We start from the raw sequence: 25,771 nt of genomic DNA on the forward strand, positions 1-25,771 counted from the left end.
ATCTGGAATCGCCATTGTCCCTCCCTCATGCTTATGTAGTAGTAGTTTGGCTGGGTATAAAATTTTACTGCTCCATTGACTTTAAGAATCTAGCTTTGTTTCTGGAACTCTGAGGCCATTCTGATTCTCAATATTTTGTATGTCAACTCTCTTTCTTTAATCTGGCAGTTTCTAAAGAGATCTTCAGATCTTTTGTCACTCGCCTTCTGAAATTCCATGATGGTATACCTAGATGTGGTCCTTCTTTTTGTTTAGGGTGTTGTCTAGTAAGCCTTTTCAATCTGGAAAAGTCATGTCCTTCTGTAGAAGAGAAGTTTCTTCTTTATTTCTTTAATAATGTCCACTCCTCTATTTTCTTTGAATTCTCTTTCTCAGACTCCTATTAGTTGGAATTCCGTCTTCTAGGGATGGATCACCTAAATTTCTTATCTTTTCTTCCCTACTTTCTATCTTTGGGTACTACTTTCTGGGAGATTTTCTCACTTTAACTTTCATACATTCTGTTGTTGTAAAGATTTTTTTGGTATCTTAATCTTTAATACCCAAGAGCTCTTTCTTGTTTTCCAAATGTCCCTTTGTGAATAAGATCCCATTTGGCTATTTCATGAAATACTGATCTCACTTCAGTCTTTTCCTGTTCCCTGCATTTCTGTTCTGACTCTCACCTGCTTCTTTGTTTTAATCTTTTCCATGCTAGAGACCTTACATGTCTGCTGACACTTTTCTGTTCATACCTTAAATGTGAACGAGGCTCCAAATGGCTGATTAGAAGCACACAGTGAGACTGTGGCAGGAAGAGGAATTGGCAGATCATTTCTCCAGGGAAAGTTTCCCAGGCTCCTTCTCCAGGGGGAGGGTATTATCTGTCTGCCTGCAGGGGGAAGGTCTGGGTGGGGGGAGAGTCTCAAGGCTCAGTATGCAAATTCACTGCATCCTGCAGTTTTCGGTCCTTCCCTTCGCATCTGCTGTCACTGCAACAGGTGTCCATAGGTCTGGAGTCAATCTGACTCAGTGTCTCTAGAGAGGAAGCCTCAGGTCACCCACAGAGGTGCAGGTAGGACAGCTCTCTGGCTAGAGAGGGGAAGAGGGGACTCCAGGGAGTCGGGTGGCTGCATATGCAGATTTCACTGGTCTTCCTGTTTGCTGGCCATCTGTCCTCCATTCTTCAGAGGCATCTGCATCTCTCATCCCTGAGTCTTTCCTGCGTCTCCAGTGAGATGACTATTTCTTGGCTTCTCCTGTGGGTGCTTCCTTTGCTCTTCTAATTGGTGACCTATAACCACCTTGCAAAATTTTGCTACCACCTCTTCTCTGCCAGAGTTGCCTCCTTTATGCATTGAGAGCGTTGTTTCTAATAGAGAGTGCATGGGCTTTCTACTGCACTGCACAAAAACCACCAAAAACCTAGCATCTTAAAACAATGCAAATGCATTAGCTTACTTTTTGTGGGTCAGGAGTACAGTGTTTTAGCTGTGTCCTTTCTCAGAATCCCATCAGGCTGAAAATGTGCACTTGGCCAGCTGGGTCCTCATCTGGAGGCTTGGCCACAGAAAGATCCACTTCCAAGTACTTCAGGTGGTTGGCAAAAATCACTTGTTTGAAATTATAGAAATGAGGTTGCCATGGTCTTGCTGGTTGTTGAGTTTTGGGGTCATTGTCACAAGACCACCCCTACTCAGCAATGGAGAACCTCTCTTATGTCAAATCTTTCATGCATCACATCTCTCTGACTTCCCTCTCTGCACCCAGTCAAAGAAAACTGCTTTCAAAGAGGTCATGTGATTAGGACAGGCCCTTATAATGGTGAGGTAAGTTCCTTCTATCCCTAGTTTTCCAGCATTTTTAACAAGAAAGGTTGCTGCATCTTATCAAAGACTTCAAAAGACAGCGTTCTTGTTCTTAATTCTATGTAAGTGTTGAATTACATTCATTGAGTTGCATATGTTGAACCAACCTTAAGTCCCTGGAATGAAGCCCACTTGGTCAGTGTGTATTATGTTCTTAATGTTTTTGAATGCAGTTTGCTAATTTTTTATTGAGGATTTTTGTGTCTGTGTTCATCAGGGAAATTGGTCTGTGGTTTTCTTTCCTACATGTGTCTGTCTGGTTTTGGTATCAGGGTTGCACTTACTTCATAGAATGTATTTGGGAGTGCTCTGGGGGGACCCTTGGGCACTGTCTGCAGATGCCATCAAAGATACATTCTTAGGCTGGTTCATTTCCATTGTTAACATTCATTTTAGACATCACAACAAACTTGATATTCAACTTTTCAATGGGAGTGATGGTTGTGGTCCAGAAAGAAGAGATTTACTCCTCCCTCACCCAAATGAATGTGAAGTATCTAAGAATCCAGGAGACCCTGAGTGGGCTCACATGTTCCCTTCCAAAGCCATAGCCCATGGGCAGCCTGGGGGCCGCTCTGTGCTGTTCTTAGGTCCTGATCCACCCAATCAGGGGGACTCATTGCTCCTGGCATGGGCACAGGTGTCTGGTACTGACCACTGCATGAAGATACTACTGATGAGAAGCAGTACCTTGGCACAGGGACACGGTGATTTTTCCTGGCTTGGCAGATCCCAGTGCTAGTTGTTATGTTCAGTGATGAATCACTAATTTCCAGAAACCTTGACTGAAACCTGAAGGCGGGAGATAAATGTGAGGAGGGGTGTTGCTCTGAGCATTCCAGCAGATAAATGATCAGTCATGACTAAAAGATGGCTTCACATTTTCTGAGTGTAATCAAGTGAGATGTGACCAATATTCTGTAGTTCATTAGCCCCGAGTCTCCTGACCTGCTCTGCCAAGCTCTCCCTCATGGAGAGAGGCTCCCTGTCCATTCTACTTTGAATTTTCCCCCCCTTGGAGGAAAACTGGTGGGAGAGCCACAAGCAGATAACCAGTAGAAACCCGCTTTCTAAAGGTCACACATGATTTGGTCTTAAAATAAAAAGGAGAGAAGAGAGAACAGGTGGAGGCAGGAACAGGGAGAAAGATTGACATGGGAAAATTGTCTGATGTTAGTATCTTTCTCATGTGGGCATATTTCTTATTATAGCCAACTGGGCACCAGTGAACCAATAACTCATGTGCAAACCTGGGAGAAATTCATGGAGGAACTTCCTCTTGCTGATACCAGATCCAGTGGCAGCAGAAATATCTTGCTCTATGTACCGTTTGGCCTCCATTCCCAGCAAGTCCCTGGGCGTTTGCTTTCGAAAATCTCTTTTATTCATCCTCCTGTGAAGAGCAGTGGAGAGCAGAGGTTCTGAAGCCGCAGCCCGGGAAGATGAGAGCTCAGGGCCTGGAGTGGGAGGCTGCCCCCAGGGGCCAGTTGTGTGGCCCGCCACAGTGAGGGCTGGGTTGTGGTCTTGCCAGGGTGGGATTTCAGTAGCTTCCCACCAGGTCTTTGCCCACCTAATCCACCTTTCCCACAGCTGCCATTAGCTTCCCCAAACCCAAGCCTAAGCATGTAAAAATCCCTGGGGGACCTGAACTGCCTATAGACCCAGCCCAAGGCCAAATTTCTGAGCATGACATTCGCTCTTCCCTGTGACAAGGCTTGACCACTGTTGCTCCAGGCTGCGATGTCCACACGCCTACACTGACCCCGCACCTGCCCCTCACTGGCTTCCCCCGCACACACGTGCTGGTGTCTTTGCACATGCCGTGTCCCCACCCAGAGGACCCTTCCTTCCTTTGTGTAAATGTCGCAGAGCATGGCACTTGTCCCACGAGCACCAACCCCGGGCTCCTTCTCTGAACACCTTTCCTTACCACCGGCTCCTCTTGGATCTTTCCCTCCTCAAGGCACACGAAAATCTGCACAGTGAGCTGCCGATTAACTAAGGAGAAGTTGAAGGTCACATAGAGTCAAGTTTGTGGGTAAGGGTTGGCAGACTCGTAGCCTCCCCCAAGGAGTAGCTGCAGCCTCACATAAATGAAGGTGGGAACAAGAGGCGGACATGCCGGCCAGTCTGATGTGTGGGCACAGAGAGGCTGGCGTTGGAGATGCTGGTGGCTGTGGCTGGGCTCCTGGGTAGCACTCTGCTGGTGACAGGGCAGTCCCCTGGGAGACGGAGCACCTTGCAATGCATGAGGCAGCTGATGCTGAGCTGCATCTGTTTGGACAGCAGCAGCTCTTAAACGGCAGTTCTGAAGTAGGAATGAGCTAGGAACCCAAAGTCTAGCATGCGAAGGAGGAAGGCAGAGCAGTGCCAATTGCTTATTCAAGTCAACAGTTCTCACCTGGAAGCAGAACAGACTGTGGCTGATTGGAGGAGCCTCTGTCCCTGGCTGGCAGCTGAGACCCTCGTCCCACTCAGCTCACGCCACCTGGGAATCACTTGCTTCCCCGGTGCCTGCACCCCGTACCTACCATGGGGAAGTCCGCAGACTTCTGAAGAGGCCAGGGAACGTCTTCCTGTTCAGAGCATCCTCGGTGCACTGTGGTGACACGAGGCGATCTGACAACTCACAACACGTCCTGCAGACCCAGGACAGGATGAAAGGCCACGCGTGCTTTGAAGCTCCTCCTAAAAGGCAGTCTGAGTTTGGGGACTGTGTGGGGTCACTTTAGATTTCTCCAACTTTGAATTCTGAGAAGCAGCTGCTCCCATGACCTCTCTGCCTTTAGTCCAGGTTGGAGGAAAGTTCCAGATCCCACTAACTGTGTCCTGAGCTTCAAAGGGACAGAGGAAAGTCAGGGAATCTGAAAGGTGAGCGATGGCTGGGAATTCTTCTCCTGCCTTTCTGGAATCTCTGCCTGCGGCCTTCTGTGTCCCCATTCCCTCAGTCCGTCACACGCACCACACTGAACCTCATCCCAGGGTGGAAGTTGCTTCTTGGGTCCATCTTTTCCATTACCCAGGAAGCGCTGTTGTCAAAGGACCAAGTCTTCCTCTCTGAGCTCTCAGCCCAGCACAGTGCTTGGCACATAATGAGCAGTGCCGCCATTTGAAAAGTGGCCATGGCTTCCTTCTCTTCTGTCCTGTGGTTGTTCTGCCCCCTTTGTAATCTGTTTCCCCCTTTTCTTCCTCTCCTTCCTTCTTACACCCCAGCACCAGTTACACTGAAGAAGGCTTGGGGGGCACTGACAACAAACCAAACTGCTACCCCAAAGAGAGGGCTCAGTGCCGGAATGTTCCAACTCACTCCCAGGAGGCCAGACCTGCTCCTCCTCGCTCACTCCTGCATCCTTCTCGGCCATGTCCCTCCTTCACAACACACAGGACCTTCTCTGACACGTCATCGTCCCTGCCAGTCCTCAGAACTCTCAGAACCCATCCTGCAAGGGGCAAGACGGCAGACTGGTTAAGAACCTTCTCTCTGATTCTGTTGGAATCCTGGCTCTGCCACTTAATAGCTGTGTGAACTCTGGTCATTTAATCAAACTCTCTGTGCCTCGGTTTACTTATCTACATAAAGAGAACGCTAATAGCAGTACTTCTTTCATGGAGTTGCTTTTAAAGATTAAATAAATTAGTGCATACAGCAGTGTGAGGCACTTGGGGCTCTATGCTTGCTATTATTTTTAATATCTTGAGGTAAATGCAAATAACCTCAAGCAAATATTTCAGGCAAATAACCTCAATACTCACAACTTCAGTCTCTCCATTTCCACCAAGTCTTCCTCCTCAGTTCATAGTTTTAAATGCCTCCTGCCCTGAATAAAGCTTCTTTCTACTCTGCCTTACACTGCTTCTCTCTCTGGCTTCCTTCTCTTCGCAGCCAATGTTCTTCAGGGAATCTCTGCACTGACAGTCTCCACCTCCTCACCTCCCTTCCTGCCTCTGTCCCTAGCAATCTTCAGCTTCCACCATGCCCTAAATCTGCTCTCCCTAAGGTCACGGACAACCTCTCTGTTGCTGCTTCTCATTGCCTGCCACTCTTGACCCTACGGACCGCTCACTTTTTCTAGAAATGTTCCCTTCATTTCTGGGACACCATTCTTTTCTGGTTGTACCAGTCAGCTTTTGCTATGTGACACATAACAATAAGTAACAATCCCCAAACCCCAGGGGCCTACAATAATACTTTCCCTTACATGCAAATTCCACGTCCACAGTGGGCTGGATCTACCTCTGATCCACACACCTTCTTCATTAGGGGATCCAGACAAAGAAACAAGGTCTGTGGCACAGGGAAGGGCTAAGGCAGGGCCACGTGGTGTCCCCTGACACTCCAGCTTGGGTCTAGCAGGCATCCCCTTTGCTCACCTTCCACTGGCCAAAGCAAGTCACATGGCCAAGCCTGACTTCAAGAGATGGAAGCAGTGTGCTCCTCCTGCGTGCAGTGAGCAGGGACGTGCACTGATCTGCCAGGAAAGACAGCAAAAGACAGGAAAATGACACCACGCTGCTTTCTCTTCCACCTTTCCAATAGCTCATCCTGGCTACCGTCATTGGACCTTCATTTCCGCCCATTTCCTAAACACCAGTGCTCTGCAGAGCTTTCCGCTTCGCATGCGCTCTGCGGGTAAGCCTGGCCATGCCCTCAACTCAGATGAGAACCTAGATTCTTACGACTTTCACATCTCCTGCTCGACCACCACGGAACACGCTATCAAGTTCCTTGAACTTAACCTGTCCAAAGCTCAACTCATCTTCTTGCCTTGCTATTCCCTAATCTCCTTCATGGTTAATGACGATGTTATTAGTCCAGATGTCTGAATTAGAATCCCAAGGGGACTTAATTACTCCTCCCCCATCTCATCCCAACCAGTGAATCAAATAGTATTCATTCTTCCTTTAAAATAAACCTCCAGTCTCTTCTCCACTCTGTTTACTCTGCTCTTACCTGGTTTTGGGCTTTTGCTGTCTGTGTTCACCAGTTTTCCATCACTGAACCAAAGGCCAGACACAATCAATGTGTAAAGAGAAAGGGGTTATTTTGGCTCACTGTTCTGGAGATTGCAGTCCATGAACAGTGGACCCCTTGCTTTGGGTCTTTGATCAGGCAGCACATCACGCTGAGTGCGGCGGGAGCAAAACCTCTCACCTCATGGGTGGGAAGTGAAAAAGAGCAAGAAAGAGACCAGGGAATATAGATGATGGGTCCCCAGAGCAGAGAATGACTCATCTTTGAAACTGCCTAGGATCTGACACAGCACACGCATACTGAATTCTCAAGAATGTTTGTTGAGGTAAAGAATAAGCAAATGAATGACATAATCCAGTTGATCTATGTCACCTTAGCACAATGGCCAGATTTGCTAGTCATCAGTTTTTCTTCTCGGTTGCTTGCTGCCCCTGGGGGACATGCTCTCCTTCTTATGCTGGACAACTGACTTCTTGCCATCATGTTAAAAGTATTCCCGCTGCAACCCTGATAGCCTGAATTGACAGGTCTAGCCTCAAAGGGCTCCATAGCACACCTGGCTTTCCCAGATCTGGCCTCTCCAACTTATCGGGCTCCTTTGGCTACAGTGTCCTCTCCAGCTTTCCTCAGTGACTCCCACTGGCCAGCTCTGGCCCTTCTTTCCACTCTCACTGGAGTTCCCCAAACCTGGCTTATCTCCTCACTCTTTCTGCCTTCGTTTTGATTTTCTCAGTTTCCATTCCTCTCCATCTCTGCCATGACCCACTATTACCTTTGCAGGGTCTGGTGCAAATTGGAAGTGTAGAGGCCCTTGTTTAAACTTTATTAAGAATTTCAAAATAACAACAGCAAAGCAATAACCCAAGCACAGGGGATCCTTCAGAGCACAGGACCCGGGAGACACATGGCTTGCATGCCTGTGAAGCTGGCTGGACCCTGTCTGCCAGTTTCAGGCTGCAGTTACACAGAGGCTCAAACGAGGAATTTGCCAATGCTTCAAAAAATTGTGTTAGCAAGGGGGAAGAAAAGTACATTTTTGCCTACATTAGGGCAAAGCATTGGAAAGAATTTGGTGGAATATGTTAATTCTGAATCAGGGCTTTGGTCAAGGTGGTTAGTAAAAAAAGAGTTTTGAAAATGACATACATGTGCATAAAGTTAATATTTGATTGTTTGATGAGGGTTTGAATCCATGACATGTAGAAGTTGTTTTTCTAAGAATAAGCTGCCTCATCAGAAGCATCTGGTAATTATGATGAAGCTGCTTGTGATGTTTGCATCTAATCAGATCAGGGTGACTGGGGTAAGGCCACAGCCTGGAGGTGTGGCTGCAGAATCCTTCATCCTCTGTGGTGTCCGCCGGGTGGTCAAAGGACAGGCAGTGGCTCAGATCAGAAGGCTTCATCCCAGCAGGGGCGGGAGAGAGCAGTTATGGGGGCCACCCCGGCAGCCTCAGAACTGCTAAGCGCCTCAGCCACACAGCGCCCCCTTCTGACCCACTGTGAGTTTACAGTAAAATAAAGCCTTTACATTTCCTACACCAGCAGAGATGGACAGAGTCCCTGTGGAGAGATGGGGCCGAGAGAAGGAGGGCCTGGGGAAGGGTTGGAAAAATTCTTTTTCTTCTTTTGGTCCTCTTTCCTCCTTTCCATCAGCCTAGCGATTAAGGCAAATGAGCAGGGTACTTCGTCTCTGGGATTTGCGGTTTGCCAAGCTGAGCAGCACATGCCCTTGGGTGTCCCAGTCTCACTCAAGTCCTGGGAGATGCTTCTGGTGAGCCTTGCATTTGTAGAGTGCCATCCGGTTTACAACCGTTATCTCACTTCCGTCTCCACAACAGCCTTGTTTTGTATATTTAAGGCTGAACCACATGAACTTGCCATTTCCGCAGGCCAAGTGCAGAATCGGCAATTTCATATGGCTGAGTCACACTGGTGGTGGTGGTGGTGTCCCCATTCTTGCAAGGCAAATACTGAAGCCTAGGCCCCGGAGCCAGGCATGGGGTTCAGAGTCCAGGTAGGACTGGAACTCAGAGGGATGCTGGCTCTTTGTCCACATTGGGCATGCCCTCCGTGCGATTCACGCAGGTTGGGAAGCTCATGTTAATGTGCTTTAACTCTTTTCTTTTTTTCAGCCCCAGATTCAGTAATGGCTCTCTGTACAAACTCATTCATTTTTAATCAGTTGACTGTAATGATTTGTTACAAATGATCTTTAATTCTCAGCTGCAGTTAATCAGGACTGAAAGGCACTTTTCCTGTTATTTTATTTGGATAGGACTCTTAGTGAAGTACTTGCCTGCCATTACTTAATCACTTATTTGTTTTCCCTCTGCACACAATTTCTAGCAGCACGCAGCATTATTTAATGTGGGCATTTTCCCTTTAGCGAGTGAATTGAGTTCTCCAAGCTGTAGGGGCAGGGGCTGCCCTGGGGAGCCCTGAGGTGCTACTTTGGTTTGATACTTACTGACCCTCTTCTGGCAGCCAAGCACAAGGCCGGATGCTCAGGACGAGCTGACATTACACTGTTGCCACAAAACTTGGAAAAGGAGATTATGAGAGTAGGTGGTGTGGGGTGGGGACGGGAGGGCCTGCTACTCATCCGTCCTGCAGGTCAGGAAGCCTTCCTGGAGTTGCTGAATCCCGGAAGAGGAACAGTAACCAGGCAGACATTTCCAGGCAGATGGAACAACAGAGGTGAAAGCGCGGAGAGAGCGGGTCCGGGAGCGGAAAGAGGCAGGTGGCAAGAGGGGTCGGGGCAAGCGGGGAGACGTGGGGAGAGGGTGTGGAGAGGAGGCTGGGAAGGAAGTGGCACCCCTCGTCACAGGCCCTGGGCACGCCTTAAACCTTGCACGCTGTAGGAAGGGGGATCACCTGAGCAAATTTGCTTTCAAAAAATCCTTGTGGGAGCAGCATGGAGAATGGAAGTGGGCTGAGTGGAGACAAGAAGCCTGGAGAGAAGGCGGAAGTGGAGGTGATGAGACAGGTTGGAGATGATGCCTCCCCACCCCCGGAAATCGAGTAGCTCTTGGGAGGAGGCGGAGGTGGGTGTGACCTGAGTGGTGGGCGGGGCACAGGCCTAAGGAGCAAAGGTGCCAAACAGGTGTTCTGCCACAGTCCTCCAGGGCCTCCAGGTGCTCGTCTGCTCCCAAAGAAATGGACCGTCTAGCTCTAGGCCAGGGTTGTGTGGGCGTCGCTGGGCTGCCAGGCCCGGCCATCCCTTAGCGTCAGCTTCCTGAGTTGACACCTGGGATCTGTCCCCTTTGTGTGGTTCTTATCACGATCCTGAACAATGAAAGCGAGTTGAAGACTTTTCCTCCCCGCTCGCTACCCCAGGTTCTGGGAAGTCTGACCCTCCTGGGAGTCGGGCAGGCCTTTTCAGGCAGAGGTTCGAATCCAACCCAGTGCTAACGATTCTAGAAGGCTCCCTCCCAGAGTCGTTTTGCCTGGGGATGTGCTCAGGGTGCCTCAGGAGCCAGTCCCTGTGCTCAGCAGCAGAGGGAGCAAGGCCTTCCTGGGGTTTGTCTGCCGAAGGCCACACAGCTCCTGGACGCAGGGGTCACGCGGCACGTCTGTTATCAGGGCGCTGCTTGTCAGATTGATCAGAGGCAGGACGCTGATGAGAGAATTGCCATGCCAACGGGGTGGTCTGACCACAAAAGCAAAAACCAAAATCCAAACACAATACCGGCCCCCTCCCCACTCCACATCCAAGACCGAGTTGCCAGCTGGTGCCTTTTGGTTTTCTAGCGAAGTGTGAAGGAGATTTCATTTGTCCTCTTTACCTCTCTTTTTGAAGAACTCATTGCATTCCCTCTGCCTTCTGATGCTCACCGCAGTCCTTAAGTCCTTCTCCTTGGTGTCCCAGACCAATAACTGAGGCGACTCGCCCATGCTATACCGTTAGTGAATTATGAGTGTTTAAGACACAAACATCTCTAGGAAGAGCAAACAGTATGGTGGAGATAAGAATCCAATGGCAGAAACGTGAGTTCTGGAAACGGGGACTTGGAGGTTTGGGAAAGATCCTCCAATCAGGCTGCATAAGCCACTTACTGCCATTATCAGGATAGGTCTTCTTGGTTCTGACACATTTCCAGAAGGACTTGCGAGGTCCCTTCAGAACTCCAGTGATGCAAAGCCAAGAGGGCCTGCCGGGGAGCCGACAGGTCTCAGCGCTCTGGTTCTCTCTGCCCCAGCTGATCTTTCCCGTTCCAATCCCTGGCACCTCATCTTCCTGTTTCCTCTCCCTAGGAGCCTCCTCAGACTCCTTGCTTGGCTTTCCAGGGAGCTGACACCTCCATTAAACCCTTGATGCCAAAGCCTGAAAACCTCTCCACCAGGGACTGTGCCTTCCCCAGGGTCTGTGAGCTTCTGCCAAGGACAGGAGCCTTCTCTCCCTCATGTCTTCATCCTCAGCGAGTTTCCATCTCACACACTCAGTTATCAGTACACAAGTGATGTTTTGCTTTGTTTTATTAACTTTTTCCTCTCCTGGGAAGAGGTACAGGCAGATGCCTGCAACTTGGAGGCATTTCGTTTCAGAGCGTGCCCCTGGTCTTTCACGAGGGTCTGTCACATCCATCAGGCTCTCACTGACCAAGAACACTAGGACGGAAAGGTCACTATTAGTGCCTTTGAGGATCTCACAACATCGGTTCAAAAATCAATGTAAGAAGGTGAGAATATGGAAAGCACTATTTCCTCCCACACAATGGGGGCCTTGTCCTGAAAACCACCACTTGGGAACTGGCCATCTCTGACAAGATTGAAACCCCAGTTTCCAGGAGGCTCCCAAGCTTCTGCCTCAGGTCCTTGAGCGTGAATCCAACACCTGGGAGGTCAGAATCTCTGTGGGTCAAAGGAGAAGCTGAGGGAGTGGAGCTTCCTACCTTGGGGTATTTGGAAGTGTGTGTGTGTAAGGGGTAATTTGGTCATGCCAACATATGAGGTAGGAGGGTAGGTGGAGGCCAGAGATGGAGGACAACCTATAATACCCGTTGGTCAACCAACTCACCCACAAAACATGGGCTAGATGACAACCTTGGATCCTACCAGGACTCCAAGAATTTGAGGATTTAGATAGAATCTTTAAAGACCCAGATGTTGACGAAAGGAAATAAGATTTCATTTTCCAGGCTTTCTTCTTGCTAACACAGTCAGCTCTCCTCTACACGGGATGAAACTCCTCTACCTCGTTATTTTAAAACAGACTGTAGGAGAAATATCTTTAACTTTATTTTACCCCAGAGTACTTTTTGACCTGGACACAGGTCCTGCAAAGATTGAGACTCAACTCAAAGCTTGTAGCCCAAGGGATGGTGGCCTTGTTAGTTAAACTGTAAGTAGTACAACACTGTACTTCTTCTTCCCAATTCCCATAAGGCCAGCATCTGAGCAGAGAAACTTTGTACACCTCAGACTGGTCATGGCCCAATGGACCACTTTTACATTGTTTGGCCTTATACCCAACTTCTCGAACTCTCTGTTTCTGTTTGCATCAAGCTCTTGACCGCTGGCTTTTCCTCCCATATTTTGTCCTAACCCAGATCACTGAGATATTCTACTTCTCCAGATTTTGACCCTGGGGAGTATCACCCACAAAAGAACCATTCCATTTAAAATGACAATCATGTCCCCACTAGATTTGTACTTGACCCTTGGTCGAATTCACTTCCTTTTTGACTATGATGTGAAAAATGCTGACTCTTTTTGAGGGGAGAAGAAAGGGACCCGGCATTTGTTGATACTGCTGTGGTCAAGGGCCTGGACTTTCTGTGAAGTGCTCTGCTGAATCCTCACTAAAAAAACTTCAAGGAAGCTACCATTATCATCCCCCAATGTGGTTTGAATGTGCCCCCAAAAGTTCATGCATTGAAAATTCCAAGATTCTATTTCTTGGAATTCCTATGCTAATGGCATTTGGAGGAGGGACCTGCTCTCTTTTCAGCTCACAGCCCCCAGAAGCAGGTCCTTGTCTTCACACATGACCAGGCCCCTCACAAAGGAGCGAGGCCAGGTGCGTGTCTGTGCCTTCTGCCCAGAGTCCTGTGTTCCCATCCTCGTGCTCACTGATGGGAAGCAACAGGGGTTTTGGCCCACAGCCCAAGCCAACCCTGTGGAGAGTGCTTCATCAAATGCTTGGGAAGTTTATCTTTTATCACGCTAGCAATTGATCCCCCCTTAATTGCAGATCCAAGGGAGATGATGATATCAAGCAAATTAAAATTGAACTTGTTCTGAGAAGACAAGGATTCCTGGGCCGGTCATCAAGCTGCGCCCTTCGGTCAGGCCCTTTGAGAGGAACTGAATCTTCAAGGAGGGGCTGATAGCTGCCCTCAGAAAAAGTTTACTCGGCTAAGGTCACATCTTTGCCAGTCCAGGACTAGATAAGCCTTGTGCCCCAAGGGCTACGGAAAGGAGAGAAGACAGACTCCCCCATGTCCCATTCTGGGAAAGGCCAGACTTTACATAAGGTGAAGCGGGGACCTGGGTTCACCTCCATCCGAAGCTTTCTCTTTCCCTTTCCGGCTTCGTGTTTGGCTTCTTTCTCTGAGGAGAAATGTCTTCAGATAGGAAATTACCCTGGTGATTGATGGCTGGCACATGCAATTAGACCCCAGCTAATGCTCTCCAAGGGGTGCCCTTCCAGTGTGGCGGCCCAGGTTTGGTGATCACTTAAGGACCAGGGGCTTCCCGGTTATAAAGCATTTGTCTCTGTCAGGCTTTGGCCACCAGAACTTCCTGCTTCCTTCAGAGGCAGAGAGGCTGTGGGCACAGAGGTGAGAAGGGAAGGTGGGGCAGGGAGGAGGCAGAGTAGAGGCTCCGAAGGATCCCCAGCAAGGGAGGGAGACCTCCAAACAGGGGCCGCCAGGTTGGCCAAGGACACGCTGTCGTGACGTAGGACTCCCAGGGTGAATCTGGAACATGAACTGAGGCAGCGGTCACTTCAGTGACCAAAATTCCACAGTATTTGCTAATCTTCTTAGCGCTTAGAACATAATTCTTGAATTGCATTACTGCGGTGGCTTTGGAAAGACGAACAAAGAAAAATAGCCCAGACCTTGCCCTTGAAGTATTTGCCCTTAAGCTGGGAGGTCAAATTCACCCATCTCATTCCCAGGCCCCAGTGGATGACTGCCCCACCCAGCACATACAGTGGGACATGAAATATTGACTCCTCTGTGGAACAGAAGGAAGGACAAAGGAGGCCATCTGGTTCCTGCCTGCCTGAGCTCTTATCTCAGCACTGCCACTTAGAAGCTGGATGACCTTGAGCAAGTTATTTCATCTCTTTGTGGCTCAGTTTCTCAACTGTGAAACGGGGTCTGGTCTGTCTCAGTCCATTTTCTATTTCTGTAACAAGATACCTAAGACCAGATAATTTGTAAAGAATAAAGTTTATTCTGGAGGCTGGGAGGTCCAAGGGTGTCATGCCAGCCTCTGATATGCATCTGATGAGTCATATAACATGGTGGAGGGTATCATAGCGAGACAGAGCAAACAGGGTCTTTCTTCCTTTTCTGATGAAGCGGCCCCGCCCTCATGACCTCATCTAATCCTAATGACCTCCTGAAGGTCCCTCCTCCAAATGCCATTAGCATAGGAATTCCAAGAAATAGAATCTTGGAATTTTCAACACATGAACTTTTGGGGGCACATTCAAACCACTTCGGAGGATAATAAGGGTACCTTCCTTGAAGTTTTTGAGTGAGGATTCAGCAGAGCACTTCACAGAAAGCCCAGGCCCTTGACCACAGCAGTATCAACGAATGCCGGGTCCCTTTCTTCTCCCCACAAAAAGAGTCAGTATTTTTCACATCACGGACCCCTTTTCCAAGCTAGTGAAGCTATGAATCCTTTCTCAGAATAATAGCATAAACATAAAAATAAAATACACAGGTTTACAGAGAAAACTATATTTTATTGAAATACAGTTATCAAAATACTCAAAAACCAAATTTGTGGTATAGTAATATATGTGCTTCTTTATTAACACAGTAAATAACAAGATCTGCTGGCAGGCCTAATAACTACTGTAATTTCAAAGTAGTAATAAGCTTAAACAATATTTCAACATATCTGCAACAACTGTAATGAGATATAAAATCTGTGATTTCTATTGGTGACAAAATTATAGCTACTGTTCATACTACTGTGACTTGTTGCCTACATTCAAAATTAGAGAAACAGCTAAAATTTCTTTGGAAGTTGGGTGAAAATAAAGACAGGACTTTTTGTCCAGCTGAACTCATGGACTCTTTGTAGACCCTGGCCTAAAAGTTGTTGCTATGAAACTAGGTAAAGTAGGTTGCAACCATGATTTCTAGGTTTTCAAAATAACATTTATTTTGTCATTACTAATGCAAAAATGTAAACATTGTAGAAAACTTAAGAAACATGGATTAAGGGGGAAAAGACAAAGGAAATTAAAAAAAAAAAAAAAGAACAAGCAACCTGTCATCCAGAGAGCCGCTGCTAACACGAGAATAGTTAAGATGTGGCGCTCATTGCTAATTCATTTTTCACACACGGAATCTGCTCCATTTAGGATTATTGGATTGTGGTTTCACTCAGAGGGATGTTCAGGCACAGGGAATACTGATCAGGGAACTCGGCAAAGAACCAGCCCCATGCACCGGAAATACAAGCCAGAAATGTCACAAAGCCCAGCCGTGGGAAGGGGTTCCTGCTCTTCACAGATCTGCCAGCCCAGGCAGGGCAGGGACAGCCTTCCAGCCCACTGATCCAAACTGTCCCACAGATTGCATGTCTCCTTAGACCTGAAGAACAACTTCTAGTCTGCACTATGAATTGTGGGAAGTGGAAATGGGCCGCTTGCGAGGGAAACTTGCTGACTTCTCCAGCCCTGCTGTGTATTCAGATCAGGTCCCTGGCGCAGGGAGGAGAGTGCGAGGACTCACCTAGGGATGACGATGAGGTGGCCCTGGATCTGGGAGGCACTAGACAGTTTCCGCACACATGCGCCTGTGTATGTAGCAGAGACAGACCCTTCTTTTCCAGAGCGATTCCCTCTGTGACTGTAGCTCCCTCTGCAATGAGCAGATGGTTCTGGGCTGCCCCACATGGACTCCAGGACTGGCAGTGCAGACTGGCCTGTCTAGTCACTGCTACAGAACATCAGTGGAGAAGCCACTGTGAGAGTTCAGAAAATGACAGCGGCCAGGCCCTGGTTCCCACCCACCACCCAGATCCTGGAGCCCTCAGACAGCGGCCAGCCTAAGGGCCCTGGCCTGCTGAGCCCACTTGTGCGTGGGAGGGTGCAGAGCCACCCTCCTCAGGTCAGGGATCTCCTGTCCCTCCCAGGCCACCTCCAGGAGACCCAGTGACATCACCCTAGCCATGTTGGAAAGCATCTCCCTCTTCTCCACAACGCTGTCAAGAGAGCCTTCTTCTGACCTCCAAGCAAGACCTTCCTGGAGGGGAGGGGTCTGCTAATGAAACGCGGTTGGCAGGGACCCAAACGTGACAGTGTGCTTTCCTGGAGGAGCCCTGCAGCCCCAAGTTGGCACACCCTGCTTCCTCGCAGCCCGGTTAGAGAGCACAGGCCCAGAAACCAGGCCAGCAAAGATCCCGAGCACAAGGCAGAGCACATTTCAGCATTTTTAATCAAACAACGAGGAAAGGGCAGTCTGTTCATTTTGATTCTCCACTGGGTGGTTCAATTAAACGTGAGATTCTAGGAAAACGTGAACCCCCCTGACCATATTTTCCATTAGTAATAATAATAAAAGATAATTATTGAGCCTGTCCGTCAGATATTCCAGACAAGTGTACCTCTACTTAATTAACTGCTAATTGAGATATGAAAGAACTGTGATGTCTTTCCCACAGCCTGGCTTTATTAAGCCTCAGGAAAAGCTTTCTCAGAGAAAAACAAACCTAACGAGGGAAGCCTGAGCCCCTCCCTGGGTGAGGTGAGAAGGACCACTCTGAGGAGGGGTCACCTAACTGTGTCATCTGGGTGTTATATGAGGACACGGAGGGGACGAGGCCGGGGGAAGAGAGTTCTCCAGAGCTAAGCCTCTGATGTGTGCTCACTAAGTCTTCACGGCAATCCAGGGAACGGCATCCCCATTTCACAGATTAGAAAACGACGCTTGGGGGCTGGGGAGATAGCTCAGTTGGTAGAGTGCTTGCCTTGTAAGCACAAGGCCCTGGGTTCGATCCCCAGCACCAAAAAAAAAAAAAAAAAAAAGAAAACGACGCTTGGCTGGATTAAGTAGATGTCTTTTCTAAAGGCACGAGGCTGGTAAGAGAGAGGGCTGGAGCCTCCCCTGTGCATTCCACGTGTTGTTCCAGCAGATACCAGACACAGAAATGGCTTCCATGTCTCTACCATTACTGACAAAGCAAAAAAGCATCCGTGGTAGCTGATCTGCTTGCGTGCCAGCATCCACAACCTCGGGGGACCCTCCCACATTAAACCAGAGAACCCGTGCAAACAACAGAACATTGCAGACATGATGAAGTTAGCCACGAAGCCATGGAGGCTTTAGCCTGGCTGTCTCCCAGATTGCTCATGCAGGGAGAGCCAGCACCACCTTGGAAGGAAGCTCAAGCAGCCTCGCAGAGGCCCACGTGGGAGAAAGGGAAGTCTCTTTCAATCACCAGCATCACATAAGTGAACCCTCTTTGGAAGCCAATCCTTCATCCCAGCAGGCCTTCAGGTGACTGCAACCCACAACATCTTCACTGAAACCTCATCAAGGACCTGAGCCAGAACCACCCAGATAAGCCATTTCTCGATTCCTGACCCACAGAAACTATGCAATAATAAATGGTCATTTTAAGCCACTGAATTTGGGGATAATTTGTTATGCATCAATAGATAACAAATTGAGAATTCATGAACTTTTCACAGCCTGCTAATTGCAAAGTCCTGCCAATACCAGGGGGTCAGAGAGATTCTTCTGGGAAACATTCACACTTGTATGCCTGAAAACTTGAGTCTAAGATAACAGTCGTTCAGGGTCCCTCCCAGGAGGAGCCCTAGTGAGTTTAGGAGCGAATGTGGGTCAGAAAGCCAATGGCTGTCCAGGTTTCCCAGGTTCTCATTAAGATGACTGAGCACAACTTTTTGATTCTTTAGTCTGGTCCATTGTTCAGCAACCAACTGCTGTGAGAATTGAGAAAAAATGAATTGATCATATTTTCTGGTATTGGGTAATTTTGTCTAGAGCTGGTCAGCATCCTTGGAATCAAATAGCTATTACTGGGACATCTCCAGCTGTCCTCAGTACACAAACTCACGCCATCCAAGCACCGAGGTTTAAAGTGAATACCAAAACGAGCTGTTGCTGTGAAGTCTGAAATCCCAGCAGTGTTTGTCTGCTGTCTCACCTGGTCTGGCAGGGGCCTTTTTTTCTGCCCATGATTCACCTAAGTCAAAGGGGAAAACCCACAAGGCTTTGGAGAAAATCTGTGACTGAAGTCAGCAGGGCTCCTTGGACTGTACTCCGTGGACTGCCCAGATCCTCAGTCCTGCCTGGGCAGTCAGGGTCGAGAGCTCATGCCACCAAGTCCCAGCCAAGCCCTGCGAGTGGCTGAACTCGGCCCCAGTATAAGAGGGGTCAGCATTTGATGAGGAAGAAATATGCATTGCACATTTTCTGGATGTATTTTCTAGAATTTTTTTTTTTTGAAGACGAGCTGTTACAAGTTGATCCTAGAAGATGTTGGGTGCTAGAGAGGGAACCTGCTAGCGAGGGAGGGTTTCTGAGGGTGTGCAGGAGGAACACACCAATTTGCCGAAGTCGACTGAGTCAGGCCCCCATGTCCTTGCTGGTGTCTCTCATGGGGCCATGGCCTCGCTCTCAGGGGCCTCTCCAGGCCTGGAGGCCGACAGCATGAGGCAGCACGGGCCCTACGGCGGGCATTTCTCTCAGCTAAGGGTTTCACTCTGGACGCGATACCACAGGACTTCTCTTCAATTTCTGTCCTAATCGTCCCTTGCCTTGTCTCCAGTGTGAAAATCTGCTCTGAGATAAGGCCTTTGTGTGATACAGTAGGGCCGTCCGACTTGTTAATCAAATTAAGCGGGTGTATCGGTGAGGCAATATGTTATATCACAAGGGCCATTATGTTGGGCTCGTGATGAGCTTCGCTCTAAAAAGGCAAGTGTGATTATGACTTCGGAGGGTTGGCACATGCTTCCCAGATTCAGCTGGCGACTGCTCAGCCCTCAGCTGGAAACCAGTTTGTGTGTGTGTGTAACCAGGGCCAGTTCTGAGAGACAGGAGCTCTGTGAGGGCAGAGGCTGTGTCCTCTTCTGTAAGTCCCCAGTGCCTGGCATGGGCACTGCCAAGTGACTGGCAAACTAAATGAGCTCCCATACCCGTGATCGACCTGTCTGTAGGTGGGTGGGAGTGACGGAAGCCGGCGAGGATGCTCCATGCTGCCAACGTGGATTGGGGGAGTGTGACGAGGTCAGGAAGGAGAGGAAACGGCTAAAGCCACGCAACAGAGAAGAAAGATAGCGTCCCTGGAAAGCCCGGGATGCATGATCTTGGAGTAAAAGTATGTGTCTGTATGCTTCAATAAGCTGGAGCCATGGTGCTCACGCATTAAGTCATCAAGTTGCAGAGCATTTCAGTTAAAACTACAAACAGAACACCCCACGTATCTGTGATCTATGGCTCATTAGGTTTAAACAAGCGAAGGCGAGCCTGTCTATTGTGGGTGCTAGGACACCCCCCAAGAGACACTTGATTCCACGGCTGCTGAGAGTGTTGTCAGCTCACAGCTGACAGCTGAGTCCCATTCCAGGAATTGCCTTTGGTCACAAAGAACTCATTTACCCAAAGAGGCACCCACCCAAAGACTGGTCTATATGCCACCCAAAGGCCTGGATTCCTTCTCACTGCCCAACAGAGACCCTCCAGCTGGCTTGGCTTCCTGTGCTCCCCCACAGGTATTGGGACCCACCAGAGTGTGCTGGTGACTCTTTTGTGCACATATTAAGTTTTGGTCTTCCACGGGGTGAAAGGATACATACCAGTTCTATTCAAATGCTACCTAAGGGACCAAGAGGGGGAGAAAAGATTAGGTTTTGGGGTATCTATCTTCCTATGATTGATTCCCTTATTACAAAATGCATGTATCACTTAATTTCAAGAATATTGAAGTAAGAAATTTAAAATGTACCCACAAACATGTCAGTAAAATGAATGAATGTATGACCTCCCTCTTGTTGGAGACATAGATAACAAATAGCAGGTTGAAGGTATGTGTTCAGCGTGTAATGAACTCAACTGAAGGGGACTTTGCCAACATTTTGGATAATGTTTGACTTAATTGGTCCAAAAGAGATTGGGTCAACTTTCTGAGAATGAGGTCAGCACCTCACAAGTAGGATAAGAAAAAAGTTAATAGGTGGAAGAAAACAGGAGAGGGTGTTTTAATTCTATGGAACAGTAGAGATTGTCTAATATCAGAGCTATCTGCCTTCAAACTAAGCAAAAAATTTTTGCATCTACAATCCAAATTGAACTGTCTGAAGGACTTCTAAAATTTTCTGAGCAGAAAGATTTGAATTGGAAGAGGAAAGTCCCTGGCATTTGTATGACCCACAACATTTCTGTGTCTCAGGTACCAGCAAACCCATCCGTGACCAACCACTGCCTTCCCAATGACAAGCCCCAGAATGCTTTGCACTCCTTTTCTCTCCAGGGAGCACAGGCTGATAAGCTGGATAAGTTCCCAGAGACTGACTCTTTCGTCCCTCCAGAACTGATGGTCTTTCCACTGCCTCCAATTCTGAGGTTCCACGTGGCTCTCTAGGGAAAGCGAATTCATTCAGCAGTGATTCAGATGAACAAGTCCACACCTTAGCCAAATGCTTGCCCCTCAGATGCCAACCGATTTTTGCAAATGCATCCTCTTTAGGTGCCTCTAAATGAGATCCCTGAGGCTCAGTGTCCCATGTGGAGAAGGCTTGGCAGGGTTTGTAGAAAGAAGACCTTGAAGGCATAATTATCGAGCTACTGACTGTGCTGACAGGTCCCTGTTGTGTCAGGGAGGCCTGGTCCCAGTTCTGCACAGGAATCCTGATTGAGAAGACTGACAAGTTCCCACTTGTGAGAGATGTCCCTTCTTCTGGTGGTGGGGTTCACACTGAGAGAATGACTCTTTGTTCTGCATTCATTTGTTTGTTGCAACTTTAAGGAATGTTTCTGTGCTGAATTGTACGTGGGACAGAATTAAATCAGGGAGCAAGACAAAGACCCTGACCTTGAGGAGAGTCCAGAAAGACCCTGAGAGCCCAAGTGAAAATGTCCCAAATTAGGAGGTTGACAATAATGGTGGCCTTCACCATGTAGGAATGGTCCGTGTGCTGAGGATGCTGAGGACCTTTGTAAAGAGGTGCAGGTTTGTGGGGAGGGGTTTGACAGGAGGCTTCCTGGAGGACGTTCAAGCATTTTTCAGAATCAGAGCATCAAAGAGCTTAGATTGGTTACATAAAACATATTCTGGATTTATTTATAATCATTCCATACATTCGTATCTTAAACAGTTGTCATTTTATTGCAAAGTATTAGAATGAATGGGAAAAAATATGACATAATCAAAAACTCTGCAGAGAATAAAATAATGAACAGCCATTTTCTTTGCTTTAGAGATCAATCCCGGACTCCTTCAAACTTATTTAGGAGGAGATGAGGTGTTTGGAATGGAAAGGGAAACCGAGCTTCCTTGTTTCGCGGTCATAAATGTATGCTTTATTCCTGTTTCAGGCGTCTGGATTGTCCCGCCGCACGAAGGGCAGATCTCTTCTGCAGTTAGGAATAAAGAGCAAGCCGGAGAGGCAACACTGAGACTCCATCACAAAAGGTACCTTTTGCTTTGAACCTCGTGTCATTCCTCACTCAGATGGCCAGTTCCAGGCTTTCACGGGTAACTGCATATTCCCTGGGATCTGAGGCCCTTTGTCACTGAAACAACAGCCTGGGGAATAGTCTCCCTGAACAGAGGTAGCCAATCCATGCAGTCTCTGAAAATGCGGAGAAAGTGGGTACTAAGGTTTTTGGCATCTCATAAAATATTTCTGAAATCCATTTCATGATGCACTTGGTAATAAAAGTGCGCTACTGTGCTCTGTCCCTCCGCGAGGCTAGACTTGATTCCCAGCCCACCCGCGCCTGCACCAAGGCCGCATGAATCAGTGCTAAATTATTCACCAGCCTGACGCTAAAATTTCTGGAGTTCCAAAACCCCTAATAAAGTATTATGAAAAAATATCCATCTCTTTATCTCTATCCATAACTATTTATATGACTGGGGGAAAAAACCTGTCGTTTTATTTCTTTTAATTTAAAAGCTTTCCTAATTCCTTTTTCCTACCACATATATATGTCTAAAGAATTTTCAGTTTGAAATAATAAACTCTAAAAAATGGTCCACAGGAGAAGGTGCTGAGGATTCAGACTTGACAGCACAATGAATATTTTGCTCCCGTAAAAACTTTCCAAGACACTTATTGACTTGGGAACTTTTCAAACAGGCGTGGCCCTTTTTTGTTGTACAAAATGACAGTAACATACCCGCAAGCCTTCCCTCTGTTTATACCATGGCTAACATTTGTTGGGGAAGAACTCGTTTCCTTCCTGAGACTCATCGCGTCCCCCCACGCCCTCCCTGTCCATCCTGGTATTCTACAGACAGTCAAATCTTTTCTGAAGCCCGGCATGTGAATCCATTCAGAATGTCCTCAGCAGCAGCCTGCCTCACTTGGAGGCCCTTGACTGCAAAGTACCCCAGGCCATTTGTAACACCTTTGAACATTCAAGGTCACAAGAGAGGACATCACACTCAGCTGACTGTCAACCATTCATGTTTAAGGGTGAATTGGTTAATTTTGTGCTTCTGGGCTATCAGTTGGTTGGGATCGAGTTCTCTGCAGCCGGAGCTGGAACGGGATGGACCAGCTAGGCAGCAGCTGTGGCACCTGTCACAAGCATCACTGAAATACATTAAGATAGAGATATTTTCACTTATCAGCACTGTGCTCAGAGAAAGTGCTTATATAGATGAAGGCACGTTTGACAAACTGCTTGGATGGGGGATTAAACTCCCCACTCAAAGAACTTGTTCAAATAAAAACACTCCGTCTGTAAACTTCTAAGACTTCTAAGTAAGGGTTCAAGGTGAGCATGAGATCTGGGATGCTGTCACCCTCTTCTAAACAGATGTTAAATAAATATTGAAAGAATATTGGTTTAAATGTGAGATGAGTTATTAGCAGACAAGAGCCCCATGTATTTTCATCTAGCCCTGCTGTCTAAGGCTCCAGTGGAGGGGTTGGAGGGATGAAGAGGGAGCCCAGGTCCCTGTGTGACTCTGGGAGAAGGCAGGCAAAGGGAGAGGGAAGATTATTGGCGCTGGGTCCCCGTCACACCTGGAGACAGCTTCACTCCCGCAGTGAGGACCCTGCCCTTGGCCTTACCTTTGGAAAACAACCTGCAGGTTGAAGTAGAGAATGGTCATGGCCAATAAAAGGAGCCTGCTCTTTCCTAAATCACCAGAAAGCCATACCCATACCGGGACAAGAGCCAGTTCAGCCTAGGGCTGGCAGGAGTTCCTGGGCCCCGGGAGAGTCCCACCAGGGTGGACGTGAGGGGTCTCCCCTGAGGCAGCTAACAGAGTCCTGCTGGCCTCCTGAGTCTTTTCACCTGTGTAGGACCAACCTCACGGGAGGGCAGGCCTTGTCCAGAGAGGCTTTCCCTCACATGCACTTAGAAGTGGCTTTTAACTAACAAGCTTGGTGCTGGAATGGCAGAGGTTACCAAACAGGAAGGCAGCCAGGGTGCCCCTGGTCCTTTGTGCAAACCAAGGCGTGCCCACCAGGCGGGTACAAGCTGCCAGGCTTGGCTGGCTCCTGTCTTACCTCCAACCCTCATGCATTCACAGGCAGCTTATTTTAAGAGCTGATTAGATGAGCCCTTAATAACATTAGAACTTAAATGGCCCCAGATAGGCTTTCAGCTTCTTGCCAAATTGAGATAAATGTGATATTTGGGGAACTGAGCTCTCAGTTTCGTGGCTAGCCTGGACTGCAGACGGATTCTGAGGCACTCTACCTTCTCCTGCAGCCGAAAGCTGGGTTTAGGTACCCCTACCAGGTCCCTCATCTGAGGGTCCATGATTCTGTGTGTAGAATCACCTCCGTGATCACATATTTTCAAGGAAAGCTAAGTTGGGGACAAGAGGCTTCAAACAGAATTCTTTCATTTAATACTATCTATATGGAAAACTTCTCCCCTGTGCCCAGCACCCTCTGGGAACTTTCAGTTCAGGCAACTACCTTTACTGATCAACCACTGTTTAGCCATTCAATTCAATGCTAATGTTGTTCATACCAGACTTTGGCCAAGGAGAGCATAAAATGATCAGATATATGAACATTTCATTGCACAATACATCCAGGGTCCTCTGTAACTCTTACGGGAGGGTTCATTTCTAAGAAGGACAAACTCATTTATCAAGTAAATAGTTACAGCCTTCCATTTGAATTCCTTCTGTAAATTTTAGAAAAAGGTAAAAACAGACTTGGAAAAGGGAATTTTTAAAAAGTGAATATAAACAAACAGTTCAATGCTGAGCAAATGTATCCCTACAAACAAACCCAAATTGAGTTGTCCTCTCTTCCTGCCTTTCCTCAACCAAACCAGGCATCTAGGTGTCCCTAGAAAAATCTTGAGACTCCCAAAACCATGGTTTGCTCTTTTGGATGTGGGTGGTCATTCAAGAAGTGTCCTTGGGCTTAAACTTCCTTTTGAAAAGCTTAATAAATGTAGATGTTCTTTCGGTCTTTCAGGTGAAACTAGACCTTGGGTTTATACCTGACCTTGCATGGGGTGGGGAAAGACCACCTGCCCTGTTCTCCTGAAAGGAAGCTGAGGCTCCCAGGAGCCAAGCTAGGAGAGGACAGGGACCTGGGCCTGGGCAGACCTGTGAGCCACCTGCCCCTGCTGCTCTGGTCCCCACTTGTCCCAGCCTCTGGGGACCACTGAGGGGTTTTAGGAGGACTTAAACTGTGGCTGGGATCAGAAACTACAGTAGGTCGTGAATGTCCGGTTTTGCAGAAGTTGGGGAAGCACAGCTCTGAAGTCACCGGGTTTAGATCTATTCCAAACTCCCACCAGTGAGGCTCACGTGGCTGTGCCACCTGGAGGGGAAAAGTGGGGGCGCAGGGGACTTGGCAGAGCCTGTGTGCTCAGCCCTGCGCCCTCCAGAGTGCCTTCCACCTGGTCGGATGTACTCTCGTGAGGAGCGGATTATCTACGAGGTCGCGGCTCCCTAGCACTGAGTTTGTGTCTTCTCTGGACATCTGTGGTTTGCATGTGGAGACGCGGTGGCAGTGGGCAGGTCAGTTGGCAGTTTGGTTGCAGCTCCTCCTTCCTCTATCACGTCCCCACATCAGCCTCTGGTCCATTCATGGCCCTCCGCTGTCCCTTTCCTCGCTTCTATTTTCTCTCAGTTCCCTTTCTTCTGCTTATAGACAAGATTTGTCTCCATTGAAACAAACAAGCGAAACAGCTGTCCCTTGATTTCCTGGCTATGGATCACCTTCTCTTATCCTGAACTCTGTGGAATATTCTACATTCACTTCTCACATGTATTCACCCTTTAATCCTACAGAAAATGGTGCATCCTACCCACCCTGGCCACAAACCCCATGTCATTGGGCAGATGTTTATTGAGCACATGCTATGTGCCATGCCCTATCTAGATCCTTACCACAAGTAGGACACACTCTTCCCAGAAAGGCAAGCATGCCTACCCCTGCCCCAAAGTACAACATGGTAGAAAGTGGGGTGATGGGCTATGTGCTGCAGCATGCACAGGGACCAGCAAGGCAAGTAAAGGAGTCCCCCAGGACGGATGGTTGAACTTGAACTCTGTTCAAGAAGAGAAGAACGGGCGGGTGC

General features: G+C 48.1%; 1 protein-coding gene across 4 annotated transcripts in view; it reads left to right on the forward strand.

Annotated features, from left to right (window-relative positions):
- Window positions 1-25,771, forward strand: part of Tnr (tenascin R) — a 389,754-nt gene that overhangs the window by 181,107 nt on the left and 182,876 nt on the right. For all 4 annotated transcript variants that reach the window (XM_047521322.1, XM_047521321.1, XM_047521320.1 and 1 more), the window contains exon 2: window positions 21,578-21,674. The gene's annotated coding sequence lies outside the window, so the exon portion shown is untranslated. The remainder of the gene's footprint in view (window positions 1-21,577; window positions 21,675-25,771) is intronic.

The sequence above is a fragment of the Sciurus carolinensis genome, chromosome 12, assembly GCF_902686445.1.
Source record: "Sciurus carolinensis chromosome 12, mSciCar1.2, whole genome shotgun sequence".
In the NCBI taxonomy this organism is placed as follows: domain Eukaryota; kingdom Metazoa; phylum Chordata; class Mammalia; order Rodentia; family Sciuridae; genus Sciurus; species Sciurus carolinensis.